Source organism: Typopeltis vanoorti, chromosome 17, assembly GCF_054136105.1.
Source record: "Typopeltis vanoorti isolate ZY-2024b chromosome 17, IOZ_Tvanoo_1.0, whole genome shotgun sequence".
Classification (NCBI taxonomy): domain Eukaryota; kingdom Metazoa; phylum Arthropoda; class Arachnida; order Uropygi; family Thelyphonidae; genus Typopeltis; species Typopeltis vanoorti.
In genome coordinates this window covers 95,048,637-95,061,274 of record NC_143565.1, presented here as the reverse complement: position 1 = coordinate 95,061,274, position 12,638 = coordinate 95,048,637, and the positions used below count along the sequence as shown (strand labels likewise).

The window sequence follows — 12,638 nt, the reverse complement described above, 5'->3', positions numbered from 1 at the left end:
AAGCTTCTCGACACAGACAAAGGGGAAAACAAAAAGCATTTTATGCTTCACTCAGCAAGCCAGTAACGTTGTTGTTGTAATAATAACAGTTAAGTATTGCCGTTTGCTATGATTTCATGGAATAACAGAATAAAATTTTAAAAAAATCATTTCTTTCATGAAAAGATATTACTACGATTGAAATCATTTTCACTTTTATGAGATGCATTTATTTTATCATTTTAAAGAAAATTTTTGCTTATTTATTATGTTCGAGATAATCTGTACATAATGTTCTTCAAACATATATTTTGGTACTGCGCTACTAGGTTACAAATGTTACGATAACTATGAATAGACATTTTGCAAGACTGAGGAATCACTATGTTCATTTCAATTTAATTATAATTTTATTCACGACATTTATTTAATTGCATGTCAAATTTAGACTATGCAGCAATCTGAAGAAAGACGCTAATTTTAACACTTAAATAGCTGCAAATGAAATTATAAAACAGCCGGGAGTTGTGGCAGGCTCTTGTAATCCAGCTGGAATTGGAGACTGGAATTGGTGAATAGTTTGAGGACTGGAGTCCTGCTTCCCAACTATCCTGTGTTGAGTGGATGTCTGCGCTAAGTACGGCGTCAATATGGTGGCTTCGAGGGAGCTTAGAGTCACCAGGTTGAATAATGAGAAGCGTACCGGCCCAGGACGGAGACGTAGCAGGCAAAAGCTTCTGCGTCGTACAGTAGTGGGATCACGTCTGTGAACAGGCGTTGTGTAGTAGCCAGTCCAATAAAACTATACCCAATTCTTTTTTTATTTTGCTTAATAGCATTAATAATTGATTGTATACATTGCATCCGAAACTTAAATATTTGAATATTAATTTAATTATTATGCATTGCTTTACTTTACCAAAACTAGATGGCACACTTAGCAGCTTAATAGCAGTCATATTTGAAGAGTTGATTGAAAGTTTCGAAAAAAAAAAAAAAAAAAAAAAAAAAAATTCGTTATAACTACTTCGGTTTTTTTCACACACACCGAAAACAAGAAACTCCAAATCATATTTACCTACAAAACTAATCATTATCTCAAGAATTTTTTCTCATCTTTTTATTCGCGAATGCTGCCTGGGAAACTTCATATAAAAATTCCTTTAGAATTTTTATATTCCTGGGTAATTTAATTTCTGTACATTGAGTAAACGATATCTCTATTCCAATTATCTGAGATTTCGTATGTGAACTGGATTTTCTGAATTATGAAGTATAGCGACTGTAAAACACGCACCGACACACACACCCCACATCGGATCGAATGTCATTTACTCCAGCTACCTTTCTATATTTCAGGTTTTTTGGCTTTCACTTTCTATCTATTCTACTGAAATGCACGAATGCTACATCCCTTCTGGATATTTTCTGCCATTTTGAAATATGCATAATAACAAAAAATAAAGGTATGAAAGCTTTGGAAACTGATTATTAAGATAAGTCATCCATCTAAACTAAATACCTCCGCCATCTACAGATTCGGAAACGAACTATAGATCTTTTCATTTTAGTGCTATTGTATGTCGTAAATAGTATTTGATAACATATCGTACTATCATCATTTTCTTGCTCGGTAAACGGACACAGAAAGAATGTATAAAGAGCGGTATGGATTTTTACTATAGGGAATCATCGAAGGGATTATTAGTGGGATGGTGTACAGAGAGAAAAATGAAATTCCTGTCCAATTTCATAATGATGGAATGGAATTCAGATTTCAGTTTTATGCACATAATTAATTTAATAGGGGGCGATCGTTATTTTATTTTTATGTTTATTTTATTTTCCTAGCAAATAAAAAGTTCCTAGCAAATAAGTCAGCAGATGTCCTAAAAGAATACAGAGAAAAATGTAAGAAAGCTAAGCTACGTGTGAAAGTAGGTAAACAAAAGTCATGGGAAGACTGGAAGAATAGAGAAAATAAATGTCACGAAGGTGGCAAAATATCCTGGAAGCTATTGAAAAAAAAGCTTAGAAATGGAGGAAAGAGTACTGTAAAAGGAATCAGAAATGATAAAGGGCGAAAACTGAAGATAAGGATATCTTAAATGTCTGGAGTAATTACTTCGAAAGACTGTTAAACGAACCAAGCAGTGACAGAACCATACTAGAAAAGTTTCAAGAGGAATGTAAAGACGAGTACATATCAATACTTCAAGTAGAAAAAGCCTTCAAAAACTTGAAACGTATAAAGGCACCTGGATTAGATGATGTTCGACCATTAATGCTTAAGTATAAATAAAGGTATAGAAGAATTGCAGTGGCCACACTGCATAATTCAGAAGGCTTGGACAGAAGGTCGAATTCCCGATGATTGGAGTAGAGCTCTCATAGTACCCATTCTATAAAAAAAAAGGAAATAAAGCTGAATGTGAGAATTACAGAGTTTTCTCTACTAAGTGCTCCACGTAAGATTTATGCAAGCATCCTTGAAAAGAGGTTGAGAAAGAGTGTGAAAGAAAAACTCGAAGAACAAGCCGGATTCAAACCAAATAGAGGTTGTCAAGATTAGACCTTCACTTTAAGACAAATAGTTGAGAAATCGTGGGAATGTGACAAGGATGTGTAGTTAAGTTTTGTAGATCTGGAAAAGACATACGACAAGGTGTCTAGAGAAAAGCATTTCAAAACACATCAATTGTATGGGGTGAATGGAACATTATACAGAGTAATACATAGTCTATATTTAAGATGTCCGTCAGCAGTTAGAAGTGAAGGAAATACAAGAAGATGGTTTGATGTGAAATCTGGGATAAGAGAAAGATGCACATTATCTCCACTCTTATTCGTCATTTATATGGATCACATTATGAAAGAAAGTGGCATTAGGCCTGATATTAGAATTGGAGATGTCCAACTTAGCACTGCGCTTTATGCAGATGATGTTGTACTCCTAAACATATCCAAGTCTCCGGTATTCTCTAACTATATTGAATAACAGCTGTAACAAATTTGGCATGAAAATCAGCAATAAAAGACCAAAAGTATGAAAATAGACAGCAACATAGAAAACTTTAGCTGTATTCTGAATGGAGATCTTACAGAACAAGAAAAATATTTCAGCTATTTAATCACAGATTTTAGTGAAGATGGCAGGTTAAATTTGGAAAATAGACATAGAATAAGCGAAGTGTGGTAGGTAGCTAGCTGAATAAATTTATATGGAATAAAAGAGAAACAAGTCAAAACACTAAACTAGCTGTATACAAGACAGTGTTCAAACCAGTTTTAAGTTATGGATCTGAGAGTTAGGTTAGAAATAAACACTTGATCAAAGACTGGAGACCACAGATATGAGGGTTCTGAGAAAAATTAGGGGAATAAAGAGATGCCATCAGTTGCAGAATCATATTAAAAATGAAGATATTAGAAAGGAACTTGACACTATTAGTATTCGAGAATGGGTAAGCAGAGCTAATCTAAGGTGGTATGGCCATGAGGAAAGGTTAACAAAACATGTGTTTGATGCCAAGATGACAAGAAAGAGAATCAGAGGAAGACCAAGGTCTAAGTGGATTGATTTGGTTAGAAATGCCTCAGAAGCATGGAATGTTAGATATGATAATATTGGAGTGCTTACAAGTAATAGACTGATTTGGAAGAAAATTGTTATAGGAAATTAATAATAATGTCAACTTAATCATGTAGTACTGTCATAGTACCGTAGTCCCCTCTTATCCGCGGTTTCAGTTAATCGCGGTCAAATCCGGTCCGAAAATATCAAATGGAAAATTCCAGAAATAAACAATTTTTAAGGACATCTGCAAAGTGGATATTAGATCCAACATTATTTCAAAGCCGAATTTTTGTAGAAACTATGAGAGTTTCCTAAGTTGACCTGAGAGCTTACGAGAATACAATCATCGCCATCCCCGAGTTGCCTTAGCTACTTAATCAAGTAGGTAGTGCAACTCGGGGATGGCGAGGATTGCATTCTCGTAAGCTCTCAGGTTAACTTACGAAACTTTCATAGTCTATACAAACATTCGGCTTTGAAATAATGTTGGATCTAATATCCGGTTTGCCTATTTAGTTTTACATCGCCGAAATGAAATTGTATGGTTCTTTCTTTTAGTAATAGACAATTCGGCTGATCCCAGAGGTAGTCCTCCACCTGGACAACTTGCTGCAAGGGTGGAAAAAGCTAGCTACACGCACACTGCAGCCTTTCAGAAATCAAGAATATCTGGAATTGCGCGCCGTTCTCTGAGTAGTTCTCGGTTATCAGATCGACTGTAGCGCTATCGCAGTGCTTGTGTTCAGGTAACCCTTATTTTACTTAACCCTCGAGAGCTCGCAGCTGACCTGAGATACATGCAAAATGTTTAATATAGCATGGTTTTTTTCCTCCCGGAAACTCGGGTTTTTCATCCCGCATACAGACAAATCGGCCCATCAGAACACACGCAATTTACAAAGAAAAATTACTAGCTGTGGTGGTAGTGACCAGTAGATAGCGCTGATGTTGATGATTGGTAGTAAAGGTTCGGTGTAATGGTGGAGATGGAGAGTTGTTATACAATAGGTGTCCTCCCGCGATGAGTCTTCGGACTCCTTGGAGGTGTCATCACGAATAATAATAATAATAATAATAAATTTTCTTACACAATTCAGTGTATAGCTTGGATGTCATGAGTAGCTGTGCATTCATATGTTACGACTGATATTCTGCACTGTTTTTTTGCCCTCAGTTTGGTTTAACACATGTTATATAAAGGTTTGTGATATTTGACAGTAAATTGCATCTGAGAGATATACTGCGACCTCCGATGTCAGTATAGTACGGTTTGATTGTTGTTGTTTTTTTATTCTTTGTTCAATAATTTCTAGATTGTAACTGAAAATAAATAAACCATCATGTATTTATTACTGAAAAGAGAGCCAAAGGCTTATTTTTGTCATACATGTCCTTTAGGAGATGTGCCTTACATTATGGAAAATACTAAGGAAAGTGATCTGGAGCTTACCCCGCCTTTACTATGAGTTTCTCATAAGGTTGCTTATGCTTGCATCTGCCGAAAATTTTATAGTTTCTATATATTCGGCACGAAATTCTTGTAGTTTCTATATTCGGCTATGTGATAATGTTGGATTCAATATCTACTTAATTTGTACCATAGTACAAATTATGTGTTTTGTACCATCATGTATTATATTTGCAGTGTTTTTTCTTTATGCTTCATTGCATTTTAGCACATACTAGTAATGAATGTATCTCTCAGATGTACCGCGATCTACGCTGCAATTTTTACCACTGCGAGCTCCCGAGGGTAATGGCCCCAAAGTGCAAGAGTAGTGATGCTGGCAATTCGGATATGCCAAAGAAAATTGATTAGTGATAACCTTGGGCGAGCTATCTCTGATTGGGTACCAGTGGACTAAAAGATTGCCCTATTTATACGAAACTGAAGTTCCTGTATTTATATTGATACAAAATTGAAGTTGTAATATACAAAACGCCATCACTGGTTCACTAGTTAACCTACCATCCAAATAAGCGACTGTCGACGTGATTGTGGCTATTTTTATCGAAATATGCCATATTCAGAGGTGTATGCAAAATTTATGTGATTTTATTTAATCACTTAATATTTAAATAAATTAAACAATTTAAATCTGGGAGGGTACCTACTCTACTTCTCTTTATCTCCCCCACTCAATCCACCAACTACAGCGAAATGCATCATCTACACCAAGGCCCACCACCACCACTAGTATTTTCATAGACAATCACAAAGATCCATGGCAGAATTAATTTTTTAAATAAAATTATTATTATTATTATTATTGTTGTTGTTGTTGTTGTTGTTGTTCTGTGTGCATCCCATGGAGTCTGTGGAGTCATTGAAGGAGACCCACTAAAATTTTACCAAGTACTAATCATCATGCAGAAAATACTCGTCATAGTTCGCTTGAACTCATTCACCAACAAAGTACTCAGAATCGAGTCTGGCATATACATTCCAATGTTCCCTAAGCTCCAAACAAAATATCTGGTCTTCTTGCTTTAGCTACCTATATTCTTACTCAATATCCAATGGTGATACCTAGTTTTATGTGCAACAGTCATGTACTGAAAATCTTCCTCTATATCATTCTTATAAAATCATTTAAGTGGCATATGTTTCTCTCTGTCGTATTCCTCTGGAAATCCAATGACTCATCAAGGGAGGGTATATACTCTTCGACTCTCAACCAACTACAACACCACCAGGAGCTTTCCACCGATCTGATTACTTGCTTCTGCATCTTCTCCATCTCTTCCACATCCCAACTAATACAGATAATAAAGCTCTGCTCAAAATAGTCCAAATGAGGTGCGTATCAAAGCCGTTAATAACCATTTTATCTCTGCTTGTCTTCAGTAACCAATTAACAATCCTATTTTAGCCACTTATCCTGTTATGACTTCTGAACTTTAATCCACAGTCATTCCTAAATCCGTCCTTCCTGTTTTGTTTATGTGTAGACTATGCAGACTTTCGAAACCAGGTCTAAAGGAACAGAATGATTAATCCTTATTCCCGTAGCATTCCAGATCAGTAAATTGTGAGTGCTCTCTTCTGGCAGGTTTGCCTATTTTACTGGACGAAAAACTCAAGCTTTCGGGAGGAAAACCTCTCCACCCATATGAGACCAACGAACTGACCTTCAATATTGGAAAACCCGTTAAAGGTTCTTCACGTTCCTGACGAGATTCGAAACTAGGTCTTATCAACCAAAGGGCATCGTCGAAACCGATAACCTTTCTTAAAACTCACACGATGACACAAGTAAAGCATGGATAAAATTTATTAAAAGTCATATATTTCGATCTAAAAATTACAAATTATCATCAGTGCTGATAGAAGGTGATATAAGATGAATATAAGGTGAAACTAGAACAACGGACAAATTTAAAACTGTGAAAGCCGCTTGATATTATACAATCTCTGTCCAAAACGAAACCGAACTTTTCGAAAACAGAAGGAACTAATGGCGTCACCTGTTGTATCTTTTTTTTTTGTTGTTGTCGAAAGCGGCAACCTTCATTAGTATTGTGTGCACTGTTTATGACATTTGTTTCATTAGAAGCCGAGTTATAGTGCCAAAAGTGATAGTGTGTTTTGACGGTCGGTCGGTCGTCACGATATTCATGCCGTACGCAACGAATTCTGGCTATCAATCGCTTGAAAACTGCGGGATAAAACTCACCATTAACCGTTTGGCCAGGTGGAACGAATTCCTTTGGATAATGCCCTTGGAATCGTAGAAACAAATCAGCATTGTCTTTACTTTTGACTTCTCCAAGCCTTTTTTTCGGATGCCATTCTTCTGGTGGTCTGCACTCAGCACTCGGTTTCGGCCTCATACTCAAAACACCACCTTTCGTCACCAGTAACGATCGTTTAAAGGAAGTCTAAGTCCTTGCGAACGGTTTTAATGAAGTCCTTGCAGTGTTCAATTCGATACATTTTTTGGTCGTCCGTCAACTTGTGGAGAACAAATCGCGAATTCAATTTACGAAGGCTCAAACTCTCGGTCAAAATATTGTGCACAGTTGATTTTGGAATCCCCAATTCATCTTCAATCTCGCAGAGGATTTCGGGTCTTATTTGATGAAATCACGCACTTTTTGTTAACTTGGATGTTAACTTCCCACAGTCCAGTTTTTGGAAGGCTCGGCTTTTCGTCGTTCTCAAGCGTCTCACGACCACTTTGAAATCGCTTAAACCACTCATAAACTTCAATACGGGATAAGTATTCATCACCATATGCTTTTTGAAGCATTTGATGCGTTTCAATAAAACTTTTACAAGTTTAACACAAAAGTCAATCGCAGCTCTCTGTTTGAAACTCATTTTCCGACCATTCGTCAAAACACAGTCCCTCTTGACACTCGGCTTCTAATGAAACAAATGTCATAAGTAGTTGACACAACACTAATGAAGGGGGATCGTTTATCGTTAGACGATGGGAATTACGATGACTGTTTGTTGAATCGAATAAAGGTCGTTACTAGATAAGTATTTTTAAGGTTCGTAATCTGGCATCTCGGAACCAATTCTATAGTTGGTTGCAGGATGCCAGAAACGTATGGAATACTGATTCTATGTACTGTTTCTTATTATTTGAGGTAAGGTTTTAGGCATCAAAAATACGTTGTGTGGTCCACTCTGAAAAGCCACTGAGGTTCATAAATCGCTTGTTGTTTAAATGTTCTTGCTGTAGTTGTTGCGGTGTAGGACGTATAGTGTGAGCATGACGTAATAAAGTTTTAATAATCGTAGTCTTCTGATAGCGATAGTGAGCCGATTGGTATTGAATGTGGCATGCCGTGAAGGTAGGTTTTCGATACATTGAAGTCATTATTTCACCTGAGGAGAGGTACAGTAGAATGTGTAGGAAGGATTTTTTTTTCGTTTCTTTTTCTATTTCCATAGTGAAATTAATTCGTGGATGGAGATTACTTGTTATTTAGAAAGATATAAAGTTTCTTCGTTATTTAGCCAGATAGCAAAAACGTCGTCTATATAACGTACCCAAAATAGAGGCTTAGGGTGTATGGATGAGAAAAGGATGATATATACAGCAATCCCTCGATTAATGCGTCATTTTTTTTCGATACCCAAATTCGATTAGTGCGCCTATATACATCTTAAAAATAAATGTAAAAAAAAAGAAATCAGCTAACGCCTTTTTATTCCCGTATACGGGAGTAGGCGAGGCCATTTAGCCCTATCTAACTTTTGGAGACTGAGTGGGCAGTTCAATCTCCACTGGTACCCAATCAGAGACAGATGGCCCAAGGCTATCACTAATTAAGCGGTACGCAGTGAAGAGAGACGGCTCAAATGTGCCGCCATCTCGTGGTCCCTAACCCTAACACAATATATTTAATGTCTGAAATAATGTGGGTTCTACGGTCGATTTTCTTGAGTTTGCAGGACGAAAAACCCGAGTTTCCGGGAGGAAAAACCTGCTTGCCCGTGCCAGAGATCGACTAACTCGGGAACCGGTCGAAAAAAGGCTTAGAAAAATTTCCTCTAGTCGCCGACTAGATTCGAAACCAAGCCTTCCTTCGTGCGGCCAAGCGCGGTGGTGTGCAAACGCCACATCCAATGAGCTACACAGGCTCTTAAAAAATATATGTTAGATTTTTAAAATTTTCCATCTATACATTTTTATGGCTATTTAAAAAATCACTCACCAGAATGAAATAATTTAGTTACCGATTTAAAACATTTTACAAAGTTATTTTTAATGGCATGCTACACTATTTCAATGTACACTATGTATACTGTTCCAAATTTACCGCAAGCATTTGTCGTCTGCTAATTACGATTTTGATCATATCTAGTGCCTCCTCTGCAACTGTTTTCCTTACTTTTTTATTTTAAAGTATTTTCCCAACCTTTCATCATGAGTAAAAGAATTAGTAAGCAAAAAAGTGGAATTGTGAAAAATGATTCGAAAAGTAATCTCATTGGAAGAAAAACTTGAAATAATAAAGCAAAATGAACAACGCGAGTCCAGAGCAAAGATAGGACAAGAACATAAAAATCGGTGAATCAACTATACGAACAATTTTAAGCAAAGCTGCTGAATACAAAGAGAAAGTTAAGGCTGCTTTAAGTTCATGTATGCAGTCGAAATCAAAGTATTATTATGATTGAATTTGAGACTTCTTTCTACACGGATCGAAGATTGTAACCAAAAAACGGATCCCGCTAAGCACTGAGCTTATTAAATCAAAAACATCGTCTCTTTATAACCTTAAAAGAAAGGGATATCAATGACGGAAAAGAAGAATTCCACGTTAGTACTGGGTGGTTTAAGAAATAGCCTACATAATGTTCTAATCACAGGCGAAGCTGCAAGTGGAGATGTGGAGAGATATGGAGGTGGCCGCAAATTATCCAGAGATTTTGAAGAAAATGATAATTGTATAAGAAGGGGGATATTATGATCAACAAATATTTAATGTCGATGCAACTGGCCTTTTCTTTTGAAACCGAATGTTTTCCAAGACTTTTCTGGCTAAATCAGAGAAATCTCAGCCTGGTTATATAAAGTCGCAAAGCCGAATGAAATTACTGCTAGCAATATGCAAGCCGTTTGGAAGCACATTCTTCTACATTGTGCAAATGATTTTAGAGGTTTTTCAAATGAATCTAAGTTAATTAAATCTCATTCTGAGAAATCCAGTGATTCCAGCCTGCTAAATTAAGATGCACAGCAGGAAGATCCTGAAGAATATGAACAAAAGTTAATCACTGATAAGACCAGAGATTTGACAGAAACAAAGTGAAAATATTTTTCGTGCAACCTTAGTTTTTAAGTAGCAATGCGTAGAGGCTGACCCTGATGAAGAGAGAGGCAGTAAAATTTTCAGAAGAGTAGAAAAGGCAATAGGCCATAACATCAGTATTCTCCCTCGATGAGTCTTCAGACTCCTTGGAGGTGTCACAAATAATAATAATCAGTTATATGAAAAAAAGAAACAGAATGCCTGCCAAACTACATTTGCTCAATTCTTTGTTAAGTAGAATAAATTTATATTCTAAATATATTTTATTGCCTTTCAGCTTCATGGTTTTCCTTTAACTAGGCCCTGAGACATGATCTAATTCCTTTATAAAAAAAATCAAGGGTCAAAAAAGAAACGTGAGGAACGAATTATACTTTTACCATAGGTTATTATATTCGATTAGTGCGTTTTTGATTAATGAGCCTGTTTTAAAGAACGCATTAATCGAGGGATTGATATTTTATATATATATATATATATATATAGCAGGGACGAATTCTCCATGCTTGCTGTGCAAGTTCATTAATTGAGGAAGAAGTAATATTTATTTGTTAATAAATGCATGCATTTAGAAGCATTCCATTTACTTTTATTTTTGTAGACAGACGTCTTATGCTTGCACAGCAATAATTGAGCTTTGCATTGTGTATCAAAGGCCGATGCTTGCCCATCTAGTCAAAGCTACCTTGGCTTGCTCGGTTGTAGGAGTTTCCAGGTCCTCGCAGCAGCAGCTTTGTGATTTCATGCATGCGCATAGCCATTTCCACTCCCTTCATATCATCTTAAACACAAAGCCATGCTCAGTGAAAGTAGCTCTAGCCAGTGAGCTTCAGCCAGCCTTTACAAGTGTGCGTGTTGTTTGGAAAAATTAAGTAACAACCAACTTTTTATGACGATATTATTGACCAGTTCATAAAGAACTGTAGGATAGAATTTGTATTCAGGTAGCTAAACTGAAAAAGATAAAATGTCATTTGTAAAATAAATGTTGTATTTATATGATTAAATGTACATAAATTTCTAAATACTGGTATATAGTTTTAAATAGTAATTCATTATTCTGCTAATCAGACTTCAATCACACCTCACTCCCTGAATGATAAGAGCAAGCTTCAATTTCAAAACCAGCATTTTCCCCTGAACAGCAGGAGTTAGCAAGCTAAGCTTTTAATGTGGATGTTAAATATTTGATTATGCAGTATGTATGAGAATCTATACAATCAACAACTGGACAAAGAAGAATGTCTTCCTTGTGGATCTTAGGTAGAAAGTAGAATCGAAGGATTCTAAAAAATAACTTTTCACTATGGTAATTCCACAGAGCCTCCGTAGCTCAGTCAGTACAGACAAAGCCCTTTGGTCGGAAAGAGGTGGGTTCGATTCCCGTCTATGATGTGCAGAACCTTTATCTGGTCTCTTTTGAGTAAAGGTGAGTTAACCGGTCTCATATGGAGGTAGAAAGTTTTTTCACACGGAAACTTGAGTTTTTCGTCCCTCAGAACAGGCAAACTGGCCCCCGTGAACACACACGGATTACAGTCATGAATATTTACAATATGTGGAAGAGATAGGGTCTTTACACCCATAAGTCACATCATGGTAGTCAACCTCCTAGGTAGGAGACGGAATGGGAATGGTATTTCCATCAATGTTAGACTTCATCTAATAAAGAGTTCAATTTTCAGTTATTTTTTTTAAATACTTAAAAAATAATTACGACTGAAATAATTTTTTGTTTATAAGAACAGCCTTTTTTTAAATATTATTTGAAAGAGGAGCTTTCTCACCTCCATAAATACTTTCAATTTTTGCTACGCACCGTTTTATGTGACCATGCTGCTCTCACCATTTTAAATTTGTCCATTGGTCTAGTTCTACCTTGTATTCTCTTACCTATTGTCACTGTGTCAATAGGTCATTGCATCCTTTTCTTGTGTTATCGTTCAAATTTTGCTCATAATAATGTCAGTCTCTTAATATACTGAGATCTGTACATCATCCATATTAACTATTGCTCTACCCATTTTTACATCAGCAAAAAGTTGATTAAAAAAAAACTTAACTTGCTCATGTACAAAATGTACTACAGGTTTGCAAATTTCATGGATGAAAAAAATTACATACACACAATCAGTAGGCATATATTCAGGGTATGCTAAGCATGTGGTGCCCACCCACAGAATAGCAATATCACTGCTATCATATATTTGCATTTATTCCTGTTTTAAAGACTTCCCCTAATTGTTTCCTGGCTTTGAATGACTGCTAAAATTACATTGCTAAAACACATATCACAAACCACCCAGGG

The 12,638-nt window shown here is 36.3% G+C and overlaps 1 non-coding gene across 1 annotated transcript; it reads left to right on the top strand.

Annotated features, from left to right (window-relative positions):
- Positions 1-496: 496 nt before the first annotated feature.
- Positions 497-797, top strand: LOC150097659 (signal recognition particle RNA). Its single transcript, XR_016549738.1, has one exon.
- Positions 798-12,638: the final 11,841 nt, after the last annotated feature.